General features: G+C 46.5%; 1 pseudogene; it reads left to right on the top strand.

Annotated features, from left to right (window-relative positions):
• The first annotated feature begins 1,093 nt into the window (after positions 1 to 1,093).
• The window catches only part of LOC139581897 (uncharacterized), a 25,055-nt pseudogene continuing 5,027 nt past the window's right edge, over positions 1,094 to 21,121 (top strand).

The following is a 21,121-nucleotide window of genomic DNA, read 5'->3' on the forward strand; positions in this document are numbered from 1 at the left end:
CAATCAGTTGTGTTGTGACAAGGTAGGGGTGGTATACAGAAGATAGCCCTATTTGGTAAAAACCATGTCCATAGTATGGCAAGAACAGCTTAAATAAGCAAGAGAAACGACAGTCCATCATTACTTTAAGACATGAAGGTCAGTCAATGCAGAACATTTCAAGAACGTTGAACGTTTCTTCAAGTGCAGTCGCAAAAACCATCAAGCGCTATGATGAAACTGGCTTTCACGAGAATCGTCACAGGAAAGGAAGACCCAGAGTTACCTCTGTTGCAGACGATAAGTTCATTAGAGTTACCAGCCTCAGAAATTGCAGCCCAAATAAATGCTTCACAGAGTTCAAGTAACAGACACATCTCAACATCTACTGTACAGTGGAGACAGCTTGAATCAGGCCTTCGTAGTTGAATTGCTGCAAAGAAACCACTAGTATAGGATACCAATAATATGAAGAGACCAAGAAACCCGAGAAATGGACATTAGACCAGTGGAAATCTGTCCTTTGGTCTGATGAGTCCAAATGTTTGATTTTTGGTTCCAACCGCCGTATCTTTGTGAGACGCAGAGTAGGTGAACGGATGATCTCCGCATGTGTGGCTTCCACAGTGAAGAATGGAGTGTTTACGGACATATTCAATCTCTCCCTATCCCAGTCTGCTGTCCCCACCTGCTTGAAGATGTCCACCATTGTTCCTGTACCCAAGAAAGAAAAGGTAACTGAACTAAATGACTATCGCCACGTAGCACTCACTTCTGTCATCATTAAGTGCTTTAAGAGGCTAGTTAAGGATCATATCACCTTTACCTTATTTGACACCCTAGACACACTTCAACTTACGTACCGCAACCAATAGATCCACAGACGATGCAATCGCCTTCGCACTGCACACTGCCCTATCCCATCTGGACAGGAGGAATACCTGTGTAAGAATGCTGTTCATTAACTATAGCTCAACATTCAACACCATAGTAGCTTCAAGTTCCTTGGTGTCCACATCACCAATAAACTAACATGGTCCAAGCACACCAGGACAATTGTGAATTGAGCACGACAAAACCACGACAAAACCTCAGGAGACTGAGAAGATTTGGCATGGGTCCTCAGATCCTCAAAAAGTTCTACAGCTACACCATCGAGAGCATCCTGACTGGCTGCATCACCGCCTGGTATGGCAACTGCTCGGCCTCCGACCTAGCATTCCAGTCACCATTGATACATCTTCTATTGAGTCTGTGTTCATTGTAAATATCCTGAATATAACTGACTCGTTTTACATGGATCCCTGTTGAATATTACACAAATGCTTGTCAACATTGAGTTGCTGTATTAGCCCTTGGTGTTGAAGGCCCTTGTTGAAACTGTAGTTCTACCTTTTGTGGCAGTCTAAGCCTGGCAGCCTGCAGCCTTGTTGTATTTATATTTGACTTGTGATTCATTGTTAATAAATTCAATTGTGATTTTTCATACTGTTTTTGTTTTTTATAAAATTATATTCTCTAGAATCTGACTCTGATTGAGAGAGTGGCTCGTTCTGTACGGTTTAATGAGGAACTAGCTGTTCTTTTCTTTTATTGGCTTAATGGATTGCCCCCTTAGACAGCTTGGAGCACATCCTGGAAACACACACACACACACACACACACACACACACACACACACACACACACACACACACACACACACACACACACACACACACACACACACACACACACACACACACACACACACACACACACACACACACACATACATGATCCATGCATGGTGTTTTGCAGGTGTGTGTGTGTGTCACATTTCAAAGGGTCCATTCCTGAACACTGGGTTTCCTGGCAGTGATTAGGGCCCCTTGGAAACAGCAGGCCCCTTGGCCCTATGTTACTGGTGTTGGGGATGGAGCTATTCTCTGTGCCGCTGTCCCAGGGTTAACACTGGGGGGATTCGATTATGTCGAGCAGCGGGGCATGGGGCATTGACCCATCACGTCCTCGGGCAAAAGCGGGGAGGGAGGACCTTCCTTCTACCATCAAACAGTAATCTGCGCCTCTCTGTCGTTTTTGTCAACAAGGCAGCATGGTGCATTGTCCAGAAACATGCAAAATCTCTTTTCCATAAAATAAATGATTTAATTTTCTAACTAGGTTTCATTGGGAAGGCAGATAAAGCGTTTTTATCAAAAGTAATTGCATGGGAAAAACAAAGAATCCTAGTAATTAATACACGTGCTTAATTACATCACTTTTGTTTTGAGCTGACTTCAGGCCAAAGATTATGGATTTACTGACAAGATGCATGTCTCTCCGCCCTAACAATTGGTGTCGTTGGATTGTTGGATACATCTCATTATTGTAATCCTGTTTTCAATGTTTGATGAGGGTTGTTGACGTCAATCGCCTGTATTCAATGGAGAGAGATGCTAAGCCTCATGTCATAAAAATTCATAGCCACAGTGGTGTACTGGTGGGTATACCCAGGTCAGTGGGAATTACGTATACTCACTTCTTAAAGGCGCTGAATGGTCAATCCAACGTCTGCATGGCCGTGCAACATTTTCGGTGATACGGCCTCTGCAGAGGTCCGGGCATTCATATTCTTGCGCTTCGCAGAGCAGTGCAGAGCAATGCAGAGCTGTTGTGAAGGAAGTTGTCAAGGAAGTGAGTTTGTGTTTCTACAGGACCTCCCGCCCTCACCTACCATCAACCAGTCATGTCAATGCGGAGCTCTTTGGGGCCCTCCGTACTGTTACACAATTTGAGAGGTGCACAGCAATGCGGTATAGAGCACCTTCCCCACCCATCCACCTTCCCGCACCCGTCCCTCCCCTATACAGCCATCCCTCCTACCCCTACCTTCCCCACCTCTCCACCTTCCCCAAACCGTCCCTCCCCTTTACAGCCATCCCTCCTACCCCTACCTTCCCCACCTCTCCACCTTCCCCAACCCGTCCCTCCCCTATACACCCGTCCCTCCTACCCCTACCCCTCCACCTTCCTCAACCCGTCCCTGCCCTATACACCCATCCCTCTACCTTCCACAACCCTCCCACCCCTCCACCTTACTCATCCCTCCCACCCTACCACCTTACCCATCCCTCCACCTTACCCATCCCTCCACTTTACTCATCCCTCCCACCCTACCACCTTACCCATCCCTCCACCTTACCCATCCCTCCCACCCTTCCACCTTACCCATCCCTCCACCTTACCCATCCCTCCACTTTACTCATCCCTCCCACCCTACCACCTTACCCATCCCTCCACCTTACCCATCCCTCCCACCCCTCCACCTTACCCATCCCTCCACCTTACCCATCCCTCCCACCCCTCCACCTTACCCATCCCTCCACCGTACCCATCCCTCCCACCCCTCCACCTTACCCATCCCTCCCACCCTACCACCTTACCCATCCCTCCACCTTACCCATCCCTCCCACCCCTCCACCTTACCCATCCCTCCACATTACCCATCCCTCCCACCCCTCCACCTTACCCATCCCTCCACATTACCCATTCCTCCCACCCCTCCACCTTACCCATCCCTCCACATTACCCATCCCTCCCACTCCTACACCTTACCCACCCCTCCACCTTACCCATTTCTCCACCTTTCCCAATCTCCCACCCTTCCACCTTACCCATCCCTCCCACCCCTCCACATTACCCATCCCTCCCACTCCTACACCTTACCCACCCCTCCACCTTACCCATCCCTCCCACTCCTACACCTTACCCATTTCTCCACCCTACCCATCCTTCCACCTTACCCATCCCTCCCACTCCTACACCTTACCCACCCCTCCACCTTACCCATCCCTCCCACTCCTACACCTTACCCATTTCTCCACCCTACCCATCCTTCCACCTTACCCATCCCTCCCACTCCTACACCTTACCCACCCCTCCACCTTACCCATTTCTCCACCCTACCCATCCTTCCACCTTACCCATCCCTCCCACTCCTACACCTTACCAATTTCTCCACCCTACCCATCCTTCCACCTTACCCATCCCTCCCACTCCTACACCTTACCCACCCCTCCACCTTACCCATCCCTCCCACTCCTACACCTTACCCATTTCTCCACCCTACCCATCCTTCCACCTTACCCATCCCTCCCACTCCTACACCTTACCCACCCCTCCACCTTACCCATTTCTCCACCCTACCCATCCTTCCACCTTACCCATCCCTCCCACTCCTACACCTTACCCATTTCTCCACCCTACCCATCCTTCCACCTCACCCATCCCTCCCACCCCTCCACCTTACCCACCCCTCCCACCCCTATACACCCATCCATCCCACCCCTATACACCCATCCGAGACCCCTGACCGCCTCCCCTCATCTCAGGAATCTCAAGTCCTCTTCCTCTCATTCAGGTTTTGGGTGGTCCTCAGTACAAGGGGACTCTCTGGGTTCTCTACATCTCTGTAGGAAATGTGTCTGTGATCAGGATGGAATGTAAGGGAGGCTATGGGGGACAGAGGGGTGTTTTTCCCCCTTCTCTCCCCTTCTCTCTCTCCGTCTCCATGGACACACTGACGGAGGCTCAGTCTTGCTATGCCCACCACAACGGAGGAAAGCTTTTCTCTCCTGACCCTGCTAGAACCACACAGACCCGGCCCAGAACCCATCCTGAGTCAGCTAGAACAATACCAGCCTGACCTAGAACCAAGACTAGAATGTAGTCTAAAACCCGGTCCTGGACCCATCCTGAAATAAGACTCCAACTCAGGCGTGGGTTGAGGAAAGGTTCCATATTGACAGGGAAAAACAGGAGACCATGCTGTATGGTGAGTGTGCTGAACAGGTGTGATGTGGTGAACAGGTGTGCTGTGGTAAACAGGTGTGATGTGGTGAACAGGTGTGATGTGGTGAACAGGTGTGGTGTGGTGTGGTGAACAGGTGTGGTGAACAGGTGTGGTGTGGTGAACAGGTGTGGTGTGGTGAACAGGTGTGGTAACAGGTGTGGTGTGGTGAACAGGTGTGGTGAACAGGTGTGGTGTGGTGAACAGGTGTGGTGAACAGGTGTGATGTGGTGAACAGGTGTGGTGTGGTGTGGTGAACAGGTGTGGTGAACAGGTGTGGTGTGGTGAACAGGTGTGGTGAACAGGTGTGATGTGGTGAACAGGTGTGGTGTGGTGAACAGGTGTGCTGAACAGGTGTGGTGTGGTGAACAGGTGTGGTGAACAGGTGTGATGTGGTGAACAGGTGTGGTGTGGTGAACAGGTGTGATGTGGTGAACAGGTGTGATGTGGTGAACAGGTGTGGTGTGGTGAACAGGTGTGATATGGTGAACAGGTGTGATGTGGTGAACAGGTGTGGTGTGGTGAACAGGTGTGGTGAACAGGTGTGGTGTGGTGAACAGGTGTGGTGAACAGGTGTGATGCGGTGAACAGGTGTGGTGTGGTGAACAGGTGTGATGTGGTGAACAGGTGTGATGTGGTGAACAGGTGTGGTGTGGTGAACAGGTGTGATATGGTGAACAGGTGTGATGTGGTGAACAGGTGTGGTGTGGTGTGGTGAACAGGTGTGGTGAACAGGTGTGGTGTGGTGAACAGGTGTGGTGAACAGGTGTGGTGTGGTGAACAGGTGTGGTGAACAGGTGTGGTGTGGTGAACAGGTGTGGTGTGGTGTGGTGAATAGGTGTGGTGAACAGGTGTGGTGTGGTGAACAGGTGTGGTGAACAGGTGTGATGTGGTGAACAGGTGTGGTGAACAGGTGTGGTGTGGTGAACAGGTGTGGTGAACAGGTGTGGTGAACAGGTGTGGTGAACAGGTGTGGTGTGGTGAACAGGTGTGGTGAACAGGTGTGATGTGGTGAACAGGTGTGGTGTGGTGTGGTGAACAGGTGTGGTGAACAGGTGTGGTGTGGTGAACAGGTGTGGTGAACAGGTGTGGTGTGGTGAACAGGTGTGGTGAACAGGTGTGATGTGGTGAACAGGTGTGGTGTGGTGAACAGGTGTGGTGAACAGGTGTGATGTGGTGAACAGGTGTGGTGTGGTGAACAGGTGTGGTGAACAGGTGTGGTGTGGTGAACAGGTGTGGTGAACAGGTGTGATGTGGTGAACAGGTGTGGTGTGGTGAACAGGTGTGATGTGGTGAACAGGTGTGATGTGGTGAACAGGTGTGGTGTGGTGAACAGGTGTGGTGTGGTGAACAGGTGTGGTGAACAGGTGTGGTGAACAGGTGTGATGCGTTGAACAAGTGTGGTGTGGTGTTGTTATGGTTTGACTTTTAGTGTGATCACATGTTGACCATGATGAACCATGATAGTATGCCGTATATCTGTACAGTTACCTGAGTTGACTCAAGTGTGTGATCTATTCTGAAATCAGTTTAAATTAATTGAAATGAGTTCAGAGTACTGTAATTATTATGCTGTCCAGGGTTCTGTATAATAGCAATCCTGGGATGCCCTAAGTACCCGTCTGTCACATTACTGCACTATTCAACTGCAGTGGTGTAAAGTACTTAAGTAAAAATACTTTGGGGTATCTGTACTTTACTTTACTATTTATATTTTTGACAACTTTTACTTTTACATTCCTGAAGAAAATAATTGACTTATTCACCAGGTCACACACACACTCCTCACATGTGCAAACACTAATAGCTTAACTGATCACTAACCAATCACTGCTTTACTGTAGTATAGGCCTATAAATAGGTCAAAGGTCAGATTACCTGTTTTGAACAATGGATGCCAACAATGGACAGAGAGCAAGAGGAGTAGGAGGGAGAGGAAGAGGAAGAAGAGGATGAGGGCAAAGAAGAGAAGGAAGGAGAGCCATCTCTGATGAGATTACAGCAACACTTGTTGATCATGTGATCAACCACGGTTTGACCATGAGAGGGGCTGGACTAAGAGTCCAGCCCAACTTGAGTCGATTTACAATGGCGTCCATAATTCGAACCTTCAGAAATGAGAACAGGTATGCAACTATCTAATGACTATTTTAGCATTACAGTAATGTACTGTAAGATACGTATGACTGCATAGTATTGCATAAACATTTGTAACTCTAAGCCATCCGTTTACTGCACTGCATTGAATGAATGAGGTTGGTTATCTTGCTGTACTACATTTTTTTGTACATTGTTTACAGTTCCTTTGCTGAACACATACTGTGTTTGAATTCTGTACTGTGTTTGAATTCTGTACAGAGTGGAAAGGAAAAGACATCATGGAGGACGAGGACGCTTGTTTACAGATGTACAAGAGACTGCAATTATAAATATGGTTTTGGCCAACAATGCAATTAGGATTCGAGAGATAAGAGAGCATATCTTGAATAATGACACCATATTTAACAACATCAATGCTGTAAGCCTGTCGACCATACAACGCATCCTCCAACGGCACCGAGTGACGATGAAACAACTTTACAAGGTTCCATTTGAGAGAAACTCTGACAGAGTCAAGAATATGCGACATGACTTTGTAGAGGTATGTATGCAACACTACTTCCAGTACTTCAGACATACCATATTTACTCATCTGTATATCCTTTTGTCTGTTACAGAGAGTATTGGAGCTGGATGCCCATGTAATTTGCCATGAATTTATTTATGTGGATGAGGTTGGCTTCATCAGTGTATGATCGCCAACCCTATGCCCGCATGCCGCTTCTCCAGGCAATGGAGGACGCATGTGGGGACATAGAGGTTGCCTCTGTCCAAGGTTGGATACACCATGCTAGGAGATACCTCCCTCGATGTTTGGCAAGAGAAAACTTATCTTGTGATGTGGACGAAGTATTGTGGCCAGACCCAGGCCGGAGAAGAGATGAAGCGTAGCTTAGCACTGGTGACTGCCCCCCCCCCCTACCAATTCCTGGACTGCCCCCCCGGACACACACACACAATTGTGTTTTTTACTTTTCTTTACTAAAGAATATACTTTTGGTTAACATATGTTTATGGTTTTGTTGTATGCTACTGTATACAACAGTAATGTTTGGCCTAATAAATATTTTCTATTTATACATTGCATTGGTGTTTACAGTGTACTTGTTACACCTCTCAGCAGATGACTTTCACTGTAGAACATTGTATTGAAATGTAGATATAAGCCTATGAAAGACCAAAGAGCTTTAGATTTAGAACAACAGTGTTTACATGGTATATCCAAAAATGTACTATTATGAAAGCAGGGTTTGCCATTTGATGCAAATGCTTCATTCTGACATGTGTTTATGGCATTTTGAATGCAGTGTTACATTTTGAAGGAGATGTGAGGCATTTTGCGTTTTGTGTGTGCAGTTTTGGGAATTGTGTGTAGAGTTTTGAAAAAAGGAGACAGTTTTGAAAACGTGTGTAAGCAGTTGGAAAAAACTGTAAAATAAACTATAATATGGCGCCATCTGGTTTGCTTATTTTAAGGATTTTGAAATGATTTGTAAGTATATTTTAGCAATTACATTGACTTTTGATACACAAGTATATTTAAAACCAAATACTTTTAGAATTTTACTCAAGTAGTATTTTACTGGGTGACTTTCCCTTTTACTTGAGTCATTTTCTATTGAGGTATCTATACTTTTACTCAAGTATGAAAACGAGGTACTTTTTCCACAACTGGTCAACTGTCAGGTCATCAAGCAGATGCTGTCATTATTGTTAGATTAAAGTTCCTGCCTTGATGATTTATGAGATAAGCTTGCTTGGTAGTATCATTATTCCCGTCTTGTCAGTCTGTGTTTATCAGTGCAGAGCAGGTCTGTGATAACTGCCTCCACTGTGTTGTTTATCAGTGCAGAGCAGGTCTGTGATAACTACCTCCACTGTGTTTATCAGTGCAGAGCAGGTCTGTGATAACTGCCTCCACTGTGTTTATCAGTGCAGAGCAGGTCTGTGATAACTGCCTCCACTGTGTTGTTTATCAGTGCAGAGCAGGTCTGTGATAACTGCCTCCACTGTGTTGTTTATCAGTGCAGAGCAGGTCTGTGATAACTGCCTCCACTGTGTTGTTTATCAGTGCAGAGCAGGTCTGTGATAACTACCTCCACTGTGTTGTTTATCAGTGCAGAGCAGGTCTGTGATAACTGCCTCCACTGTGTTGTTTATCAGTGCAGAGCAGGTCTGTGATAACTACCTCCACTGTGTTGTTTATCAGTGCAGAGCAGGTCTGTGATAACTACCTCCACTGTGTTGTTTATCAGTGCAGAGCAGGTCTGTGATAAACTGCCTCCACTGTGTTGTTTATCAGTGCAGAGCAGGTCTGTGATAAACTACCTCCACTGTGCCTCAATGTGGAGTATCTGTTTATAGTGTGTATGGTTTGTTTTAGTGTGTGTGTGTGTGCGTGTGTGCGTGTGTGCGTACGTGTGTGTGTGTGAGGGAGAGAGAGGGACTGAGAGAGCGTGTGTTTGCATAGTGGGAATAAGCCTCACAACTCTAATTGTGTACTGTGCCAGTCACACAGTTCTTGATAAACAGTGTAGTAAGTGTAACCGATGTGAAATGGCTAGTTAGTTAGCGGGGTGCACGCTAATAGCGTTTCAATCGGCGACGTCACTCGCTCTGAGACCTTGAAGTAGTTGTTCCCCTTGCTCTGCAAGGGCCGTGGCTTTTGTGGAGCGATGGGTAACGATGCTTCGAGGGTGGCTGTTGTCGATGTGTGCAGAGGGTCCCTGATTCGAGCCCAGGTAGGGGCGAGGAGAAGGACGGAAGCTATACTGTTACATAAGCATGCTAGCGAGCAGTGTATTCTCTTTCCCCCTGAGTGTTAGCATGCTAGCGAGCAGTGTATTCTCTTTCCCCCTGAGTGTTAGCATGCTAGCGAGCAGTGTATTCTCTTTCCCCCTGAGTGTTAGCATGCTAGCGAGCAGTGTGTTCTCTTTCCCCCTGAGTGTTAGCATGCTAGCGAGCAGTGTAGTCTCTTTCCCCCTGAGTGTTAGCATGCTAGCGAGCAGTGTGTTCTCTTTCCCCCTGAGTGTTAGCATGCTAGCGAGCAGTGTAGTCTCTTTCCCCCTGAGTGTTAGCATGCTAGCGAGCAGTGTATTGGTGCTGACATCTGGGATGTTGGGGTTTGAATAACCACTATAAAGGGATGGGCATCCTAGTTGTTTTTACATCAGGTTTTAAAGCGTGTCAGTGGTTGTTATTTCATTTCTGGTGGGGTGGAGTGAAATAGCTTTGATGTGATTAACATCTCCCGGGTGGCGCAGTGGTCTAGGGCACTGCATCGCAGTGCTAGCTGCGCCACCAGAGTCTCTGGGTTCACGCCTGGGCTGGGTTCGCGCCCAGGCTCTGTCGCAGCCGGCCGCAACCGGGAGATCCGTGGGGCGACGCACAATTGGCATAGCGTCGTCCGGATTAGGGAGGGTTTGGCCGGTAGGGAGGGTTTGGCCGGTAGGGATATCCTTGTCTCAGTATGTTAAAAATGTATGCACTCTACTGTAAGTTGCTCTGGATAAGAGCGTCTGCTCTTGGCCGGTAGGGATATCCTTGTTTCAGTATGTAATAAAATGTATGCACTCTACTGTAAGTCGCTCTGGATAAGAGCGTCTGCTAAATGATGTAAATTAACTGTCTCTGGGGCTGGCTTTTGGAACCCCCTCTCTCTCCACTCCATGCTGCTCTCTTGCCCATTCTTCAGCTTCGGGGAGAGTAACCCATGGTGGTGTTTTGAGCCCCCACGGTGTAAATGTCATTGTGGAGGGATGCCCTTTTAAAATGTTTACGTTCTACCCCTCGTCCCCCCTTCTCTGCAATTTTCCTCTTTCCCTGTTAAATGTTGACCCTTCACAGAACTCTCATACAGTACTTCTCTCCTTTTAGGAAAGTGTCTCATAGACACAAACAAAGCATTAACCAGTATCCCTGAACCCTGTGTCTGGATTATTTGTTGTTGTTTGGATGTTTATATGTTTGTATTTATTTAGGCCTCAGTTTTCCATCAATAAGTGTCTCTCTCTTTCCTCTCTTTTCAATATTTGTCAGCTCCCAAACATGGAGAGGAACTTACCGGTGAAGAGTTCTTTGAGAGAGTAAGTATACGAAGAGAGAAGATCACAATGACACTGAGACAGATATAATGGACGGTTGAAATCAAAATATAAAGGCTGATATTCATACAATGCAGAAATATTGAACATCCATCTAATCTTCCCATTCAAATATGGCTCATTGACGTGAAAATACCTGCATTTAAAAGTCTACATATTTCCCAGAGGACCTTGACCTTGTTGACATTGCTACTCAGAGATTTGTTGTTGCTATGGTTGTGAGGGTGAACGTCTTTGAGATGGAAATTAAGTATTGTCTTCTCTGAATAGGACAATGTGTTTTGGTGTGTGTTGTGTCTGCGTGTCTGGGATGTATAAACTGGTGTTATTCTCGTGGTAAAAGACCTGTCATTCACACTCCATTAGTTTCTCTGTCACACACACACATCGACACGTGTTCCTCTCATGTTTTGTCTCGCAGGTGATGAGGGAAACTAACAGCCAGGTGAAATGGCCATTCAAGCTGAAAATAGGAGCCAAGTCAAAGAAAGGTGATTTCAGACCAACTGACACCTCCATACTCCGACACCCTGTCTCAGTCTGTCTCAGTCTGTCTCAGTCTGTCTCAACCTGTCTCAGTCTGTCTCAACCTGTCTTAACCTGTCTCAACCTGTCTAAGTCTGTCTCAACCTGTCTCAACCTGTCTCCTGTCTCAGTCTGTCTCAACCTGTCTCAGTCTGTCTCAACCTGTCTCAACCTGTCTCAGTCTGTCTCAACCTGTCTCAGTCTGTCTCAGTCTGTCTCAGTCTGTCTCAACCTGTCTCAACCTGTCTCAACAAGTCTCAATATGTCTCAACCTGTCTCAATCTGTCTCAACCTGTCTCAACCTGTCTCAACCTGTCTCAGTCTGTCTCAGTCTGTCTCAACCTGTCTCAGTCTGTCTCAGTCTGTCTCAGTCTGTCTCAACCTGTCTCAGTCTGTCTCAACCTGTCTCAACCTGTCTCAACCTGTCTCAGTCTTTCTCAATCTGTCTCAACCTGTCTCAACCTGTCTCAGTCTGTCTCAACCTGTCTCAGTCTGTCTCAACCTGTCTCAGTCTGTCTCAACCTGTCTCAACCTGTCTCAACCTGTCTCAGTCTGTCTCAACCTGTCTCAACCTGTCTCAGTCTGTCTCAACCTGTCTCAACCTGTCTCAGTCTGTCTCAGTCTGTCTCAACCTGTCTCAGTCTGTCTCAACCTGTCTCAACCTTTCTCAGTCTGTCTCAACCTGTCTCAGCCTGTCTCAACCTGTCTCAACCTGTCTCAACCTGTCTCAGTCTGTCTCAGTCTGTCTCAACCTGTCTCAGTCTGTCTCAACCTGTCTCAGTCTGTCTCAACCTGTCTCAGTCTGTCTCAACCTGTCTCAGTCTGTCTCAGTCTGTCTCAACCTGTCTCAACCTGTCTCAATCTGTCTCAACCTGTCTCAATCTGTCTCAACCTGTCTCAACCTGTCTCAGTCTGTCTCAGTCTGTCTCAACCTGTCTCAGTCTGTCTCAACCTGTCTCAACCTGTCTCAGTCTGGCTCAGTCTGTCTCAGTCTGTCTCAACCTGTCTCAGTCTGTCTCAACCTGTCTCAACCTGTCTCAACCTGTCTCAGTCTGTCTCAACCTGTCTCAACCTGTCTCAACCTGTCTCGAACCTGTCTCAACCTGTCTCAACCTGTCTCAACCTGTCTCAGTCTGTCTCAACCTGTCTCAGTCTGTCTCAACCTGTCTCAGTCTGTCTCAACCTGTCTCAACCTGTCTCAACCCGTCTCAGTCTGTCTCAACCTGTCTCAGTCTGTCTCAACCTGTCTCAGTCTGTCTCAGTCTGTCTCAACCTGTCTCAGTCTGTCTCAACCTGTCTCAGTCTGTCTCAACCTGTCTCAGTCTGTCTCAACCTGTCTCAACCTTTCTCAGTCTGTCTCAACCTGTCTCAGTCTGTCTCAACCTGTCTCAACCTGTCTCAGTCTGTCTCAACCTGTTTCAGTCTGTCTCAACCTGTCTCAACCTGTCTCAATCTGTCTCAATCTCCTATACAACTTGATATTTTATACAAAATTAAAGATTTACCAGAGTCTGCCAACTGCTACATATATTTTAGATAAATTTCTGTCTTGTACTGTATACCTCAGACCCCCATGTGAAAGTGGAAGGCAAGCGTGGCAATGTTCTAGTGGCCAAACATAAGATTTTAGAACTTCTGGAGACAAAGTAAATGTCCTAAACTGAGATATAATCCTATATCTAACATGTAATGTAGCCAAATAAACCAAACTATATACGGTTAGTAAAACCCACATCTTCTCCTGAGTCAGGTCAACAAGGTGACCCTGAAGATGGACGTGGCTCACACAGAGAACTCCCATGTGATCGGGAAAGGGAGCGGGAACATCGAGAAGGTGATGGAAACGACATCATGCCACATCCACTTCCCTGACTCCAACAGACACAATGCTACCGGAGAGAAGAGCAACCTGCAACTGTTCCTTAGGAACTGTCTCTCAGTAACTGGGTACAGCCTGTTAGTAGCTGTGTATTGTCCCTTAGCAACCAGAGGATGATACTACAAAGCAGGATCAATGAGTTAACCAGCTAACTTGAGTAAATATTCTGAGATAGCTTTAACATTTTTTGAAAGATAACCTTGGTCTAATTGTCTCAACAACCAAAAGCACATATCTAAATTTAGCTTTCATAATAAACCAGAAAATCAATAGTTATTTCTGGTTGTTTATCAAAGTTAGCTGGCTACTCTTCAGGTACTGTCCGTTAGTTATTGTCCTTCAGCAACTTTATTTAGTTTCTCCCTCGTCTGTCTCTACCTCCCCTGTCCAGGTGTCCATCACTGGGCCTGTCCAGTGTCCGAAGGTTCACCTTCCAACAGGACAACTGTCTTAGTCCGGGTTCTCAGTTCATCGCGCAGGCAGGAATAAAAATCTCTCCTGGAAGAAGAAGGGCGGGAGTGTATGTTTCATGATTAGCTGCTCATGGTGTGATTGTGATGACATACAGGAACTCAAGTCCTTTTGTTCACCCGACCTAGAATACCTCACAATCAAATGCGGACCGTATTACCTCCTAGATAATTATCTTTAAAATAATATTTATACAAGCATTTCGCTGCACCCGCAATAACATCTGCTAAACAGGTGTATGTGATAAATAGAATTTGATTTGATTTGAAGCACACAGCCAAGACAATGCAGGAGTGGCTTCGGGACAAGTCTCTGAATTTCCTTGAGTGGCCCAGCCAGAGCCTGGACTTGAACCTGATCGAACATTTCTGGAGAGACCTGAAAATAGCTGTGCAGGGACGCTCCCCATCCAACCTGACAGAGGTTGAGAGGATCTGCAGAGAAGAATGTGAGAAACTCTCCAAATACAGGTGTGCCAAGCTTCTTGAGTCATACCCAAGAAGACTCGAGGCTGTAATCTCTGCCAAAGGTGCTTCAACAAAGTACTGAGTAAAGGGTCTGAATACTTACATAAATGTGATATTTCCATTTCTCAAAACCTGTTTTTGCTTTGTCATTATGGGGTATTGTGTGTAGATTGATGGGGGGGAAAACAACTTAATTCATTTTAGAATAAGGCTGTAGCGTAAAAAAATGTGGAAAAGTAAAGTGGTCTGAATACTTTCCGAAGGCACTACAGAGAGCCATACACACACACACACGCACATGAACACATACGCACGCACGCACGCACACACCACACTTTCCCCTTTCTCTGTCTCACTGTTTTCTCTGTGACTTTTAGATGCACTTCCTTACATTAATAAAGAGAAACCTTGACTAAAAAAGGGAATAATAATTTAATATTATGAATTATTAACTCTGCACACATCTACTTCTAACTCTGCCCTTTCTCTCCCTGACAGAAGGTGGTGTGTGTTCTGATGCAGCTGATTCTGGGGTCAGAGGTCGGGGCTGGGGTCATGGCGGAGTCATGAGGGTGGTCACCACCCAGCAGGACGTGACCTCCCTTCATCATCTCTTTCTGCTGGGACATAACGGAGACCACTTAAATTAATTAATTTTATTTTATTTAACCTTTATTTAACTAGGGAAGTCAGTTAAGAACAAATTCTTATTTATAATGATGGCCTACCAAAAGGCAAAAGGCCTCCTGCGGGGACGGGGGCTGGGATTTAAAATAAATAAATATATATATAGGACAAAACACACATCACGACAAGACAACACAAAAAAACAACATAGCATGGCAGCAACACATTGCAGCACAGCATGGTAGCAACACAACATGACAACAACATGGTAGCAACACAACATGGCAGCAGCACAACATGGTAGCAGAACAAAACATGGTACAAACATTATTGGGCACAGACAACAGCACAAAGGGCAAGAAGGTAGAGACAACAATACATTACGCAAAGCAGCCACAACTGTCAGTAAGAGTGTCCATGATTGAGTCTTTGAATGAACCTCGTTCCAGTCGCTAGCTGCAGCAAACTAAAAAGACAAGCGAACCAGGGATGTGTGTGCTCTGGGGACCTTTACCAGATTGTGACTGGCAGAACAGGTGTTGTATGTGCAGGATGAGTGCTGCAGTAGATATCTCAGATAGGGGCGAGTGAGGCCTAAGAGGGTTTTATAAATAAGCATCAACCAGTAGGTCTTGCGACGGGTATACAGAGATGACCAGTTTACAGAGGAGTATAGAGTGCAGACAGAGGAGTATAGAGTGTAGTCATGCATCCGACCCAGACCCAGTTAGTCCTGCCAGAGGTCAGCGCCCTTCAGAACCCCCCCTCACTGCTCATCCAGGGGATCCCAGACAGAGTATGTCTGGCCAGGCAGCAACACAGGGTGAGGAGGGTCACAGTTCACTTTGCTCTTTGTAATGATTCATTGATAGATTAGATTAATTGGATGATTCTTTGATTGATTCAGATGAATTGGCTGATTCTTTGATTTATTCAGATGAATTGGTTGATTCTTTGATTGATTCAGATTTGAGGTAAAAAGGCAAGCCTGTTTATTGTGGAGAGCTTGCTAAGAGAGGAGTAAGAGTGACCTGTTTTGTTTTGTCATTACACAGGACTGTCTGCCTGTGTGTCTGATGTTTGACATGCATGAGGACGGGGAGGCGGACCCACATAAACTGGCTCAGACATTACAGAGTCTGGGGGTCTTTGTCAGCGTCAAACCCAAAGTCAAACAGACACCAAGGTACAATAGTACTATAGCAAGCCTTATAGTTATGTTATTGCTAAAGTTGCAGTACTGTAGTGTCTGATAAAGTACTGTGTTGGACTACATTTCCTGGTTTGTATGACATGGTGTTGTGTGTTGGACTACATTTCCTGGTTTGTATGACATGGTGTTTTGCGCTGGAATACATTTCCCAGTCAGTGGTGGGGTCTGGAGAGGAACATCTTCAAACTGTACTAGGCGTACACCCTCTTTCCTCTGTCTTCTTTCCTCCGCCATCTCTCCACCATCCTCTCTCCACCATCCTCTCTCATCTGTCCTCTCTCCACCGTCCTCTCTCCACCATCCTCTCTCCTCTGTCCTCTCTCCACCGTCCTCTCTCCATCATCCTCTCTCCTCTGTCCTCTCTCCACCGTCCTCTCTCCACCATCCTCTCTCCACCGTCCTCTCTCCTCCATCCTCTCTTCTCTGTGACCCGGAAACCGATATGAGGTCGAGTAGTCGAGGAGTGTGTCAATTCGCTAGTAGGCAAACAGAAGACTGTCATCCCTTCCTCAATAGCCTCTTTTTGCAGAGGAAGCACGTGTCCTACCGCCGAAGAGTTTTGAGATTTGCCACACCCCCTTTGAATCAGCTGTTGTATTGTCGGAGTAGAAAAACATGCAAACATTTAAAAACGATATGCTACTTATCCTTTTCTCTATAGTTTTATCACTTTACACATTTATTTTGGGATCCACCTCTGTAAACGCAATTTGCCTGATGACAGACGAGTGGAGAAGGAGCTTCTCATTTCATACAAGCACATTTTCGTCCACGTTCACTCACGTCGCCACCTCTCCTTGATTACGGTCCCGTGTGGCTCAGTTGGTAGAGCATGGCGCTTGCAACGCCAGGGTTGTGGGTTCATTCCCCACGGGGGGACCAGGATGAAAATGTATGAACTTTCCAATTTGTAAGTCGCTCTGGATAAGAGCGTCAGCTAAATGACTTAAATGTAAATTACTTTTGGCCTTTTTCAAAAGGAGGCGAGAGAGGATGGAGGAGAGAGGACAGAGTTGAGCAAATCTGATTGAGAAAAGGCCACTGTCCTATCCTGTCCTGTCCTATCCTGTCCTGTCCTATCCTGTCCTATCCTGTCCTATCCTGTCCTGTCCTAATCTGGTCTTCCTTTCCTCAGGCTCAGTGCCCGCCCCTGAGTCTTTGATTGGCGCTCTTTCCCAAACTAATCCCCGCCCGTCGCCGCCACCAGTCCTGACTCTGCCCTCTGAGGGAATGAGGATGGGACTGAAGGGGACAGAGAGCAGGCAGCTGGAGAAGGTGTGGAGAGATCGCCATCAGAAAACTGAATCAATATCTGTAGGCCTCTTGACTACCAAGATAAGTGCAGTACTGTGAGAGTTTGACAGTGGGAGATATGATGGATTGCACAGGAGGTTGGTGGCACCTTAATTGGAGAGGATGGGTTCGTGGTGATGGTTGGAGCGGAATAGGGGGAATGGTATCAAATACATCAAACATGTTTTCCATGTGTTTGATGCCATTCCATTCGCTCTGTTCCAGCCATTATTATGAGCCATCCTCCCCTCAGCAGCCTCCACTGATGGATTGATACTGTTGTAAGGGCTTTCATTGCAGGGGATTTGATTCTGCAGTTGTCCTGATGGTGGTGCTATTGGATCAGTACAGTATCAAGATTGATCAATGAGATCACCTCGGTTTACCCAGATCCCAGAGAACGAGGATCTGTCCGGCCTGTCGGTCGAGAGCCCTGGTCTGATGACATCAGAGCTGAGTGATGTCACTGAGTCAGGTCAGGATGATGAGTCAGAGGAGCAGCCTCCAGGGTCCTGAAGGGGAGACGCCACTCAACAGGCCAGGTCATGAGGTAAACACATTCACACTAGGGAGGGTAAGAGGAGGTTGACCTTAGGCACACTGGTTGAGGTTGGGATTTTGGTTGGATAGCCCCAAAGATTCTATATGGATTTGTATTTTTTGTCAGTTAGGAACAAATTATTGTTTACAATGACGGCCTACACCAGCCAAACCCGAACGACGCTGGGCCAATTGTGCGCTCCGCCCTATGGGACTCCCAATCATGGCCAGTTCTGATACAGTCTGGATTTGATCTTAGATAAGTTAGCCCCTGCTCTTTCAGAGGGGGGGGGGAAATTAAAATAAATGTGCACTTTAGCCTTTTGTCCCGCCGTGTATGTTCTATTGCCTCTGGAAAATAACAGGAGCATTTGGAGATGCAGTGTTGTTTGCTGCTGTTTAATACTCTCATGATAAATAGTCATGTCAGAAAGGGATGGAATTTATTCATTCCCTCCCTCCAGTATCAGGTCTCAACAGCCCTTTGGATTATTTGGGTGAGCTACTTAGCTAAGTGAGTCCTACAAACAGCCTTCACGCTATGTGGCTCAGACCTGACCTTAGTCTCACTACTGCTGTACTGTCGCAGACTGCTGGATGGAAAGATGGAGGGAGGAAGGAGTGAGAAACGGAACAGCCTGAGAGAGATGGAGGGAGGGAGGGAAGAGTGATACTAGATGGAACAGCCTGAGAAAGACGGAAGGAGGGAGGAGTGAAAGACGGAAGAGCCTGAGACAGATGGAGGGAGGATGATGTGAGAGATGTAACAGCTTGAGAGCGATGGAGAGAGGAGTGATACTAGACAGAACAGCCTGAGAGAGATGGAAGTAGGGAGGCATGAGAGACGGAACAGCCTGAGGAGGGACATGACTCAGACTCAGGATACTCTTTGTGATGCATCAAGGAATGATGGTTTTGTTGCACGTTGGTCATGGTTGAGGTGAGTTCCAACTCCTCCCCCCAGCCAGAAATGAAACAACCCCAGAGCAATATAGAGGAGCATGTTATATGTGACTCTGTAAACTGTGTCACCAATTAATTTGACCCCTTTGCTTTCTTTGAGCCTCACGCAATCAAATTTGAAAGATTTGAGTTTTGTGTGTTTGTGCTACAGTAGATGTTGATTTTGCCATTATTTGTCCACTTGGTGCCCCAAAGGTTACCATGGGGATAACGTTTATCTCCACGGTAACAACAGGAAGTACCAGGTTGAGTCACCTTCTGTTCTCTCAGTAAATCAGGTTCCCTTCCAGAACACATCAGTCACAGAACAACCTAACTGCATTTCCTCCCTTCTTTACCAGCTTCATCCCCTTTACCCTTTATCGCAGGATTACGACTATGAGATGAAGAAACTGCTGGCAACCAAAGGTGAGACCTTTTCAATGTTTGATGCTTCTTCCTTGTTGTGTGAACATTAGCCCAGCAGGTCTCATTAACAACATCGCCTTGGTTTATCCAGGGTTCTGTCACACACAAAGTCCTATTTTCGGACTTGTAGAAGAGTCCCACTAAAAGGGACCCATTTTAGTGCTGCGCCAGTCCGCCATTGCAAATCAGAGGACCCATTTAGCAGCTGCACCTGGCCAAATTAGTGGCATGTCATTGGGATATGTCACTTGCCATTGTCTGCTATTGAGAGACAAGGCAGCTCTTGTTTGTTATTCAAATCAGTGATGGAGGGAACCCATTTATGTGGGACTATGAACCAGAGCATTGATAGAGGAGACCCATTTATGTGGGACTATGAACCAGAGCATTGATAGAGGAGACCCATTTATGTGGGACTATGGACCAGAGCGTTGATAGAGGAGACCCATTTATGTGGGACTATGGACCAGAGCGTTGATAGAGGAGACCCATTTATGTGGGACTATGAACCAGAGTGTTGATAGAGGAGACCCATTTATGTGGGACTATGAACCAGAGCGTTGATAGAGGAGACCCATTTATATGCTGCACATTGCCAGAGGTGATGGAGGGGACACACTTATGGGTTGTACCGTGCCAAAGTTATAATTAAGGAGCATTACTACTCCCACTGATTTCACACACTGGTGCCAGATACACACACACACACACACACACACACACACACACACACACACACACACACACACACACACACACACACACACACACACACACACACACACACACACACACACACACACACACACACACACACACACACACACACACACACACACACACACACACACACACACACACACACACAAAGACTCTTTCTCAGTTATATATTTAGTCACAGAGTTTTGTTTTTTACACATCAGACACTCAGACACTATATTAATTCTATGATTCTTCGCAAAGCATTCCGCGTCAAACACTGTTCTCTATCCATCTATCTGCATTATTCACCTTACAACAACATCAATCAACGTCAATTCCTGCTGAGGCCGTCAAGGAGCTACGCAACATACTAACCCTACCTGGCAAACACTGGACAACTACAACAGATACTACAACAGCTACTAACCCTACCTGGCAAACACTGGACAACTACAACAGATACTACAACAGATACTACAACAGATACTAACCCTACCTGGCAAACACTGGACAACTACAACAGATACTACAACAGCTACTAACCCTACCTGGCAAACACTGGACAACTACAACAGATACTACAACAGCTACTAACCCTACCTGGCAAACACTGGACAACTACAACAGCTACTAACCCTACCTGGCAAACACTGGACAACTACAACAGATACTACAACAGATACTACAACAGATACTACAACAGATACTAACCCTACCTGGCAAACACTGGACAACTACAACAGATACTACAACAGCTACTAACCCTACCTGGCAAACACTGGACAACTACAACAGCTACTAACCCTACCTGGCAAACACTGGACAACTACAACAGATACTACAACAGATACTACAACAGGTACTAACCCTACCTGGCAAACCCTGGACAACTACAACAGCTACTAACCCTACCTGGCAAACACTGGACAACTACAACAGATACTACAACAGATACTACAACAGATACTAACCCTACCTGGCAAACACTGGACAACTACAACAGATACTACAACAGATACT

This window comes from Salvelinus alpinus, chromosome 7, assembly GCF_045679555.1.
Source record: "Salvelinus alpinus chromosome 7, SLU_Salpinus.1, whole genome shotgun sequence".
Taxonomy (NCBI): Eukaryota; Metazoa; Chordata; class Actinopteri; order Salmoniformes; family Salmonidae; genus Salvelinus; species Salvelinus alpinus.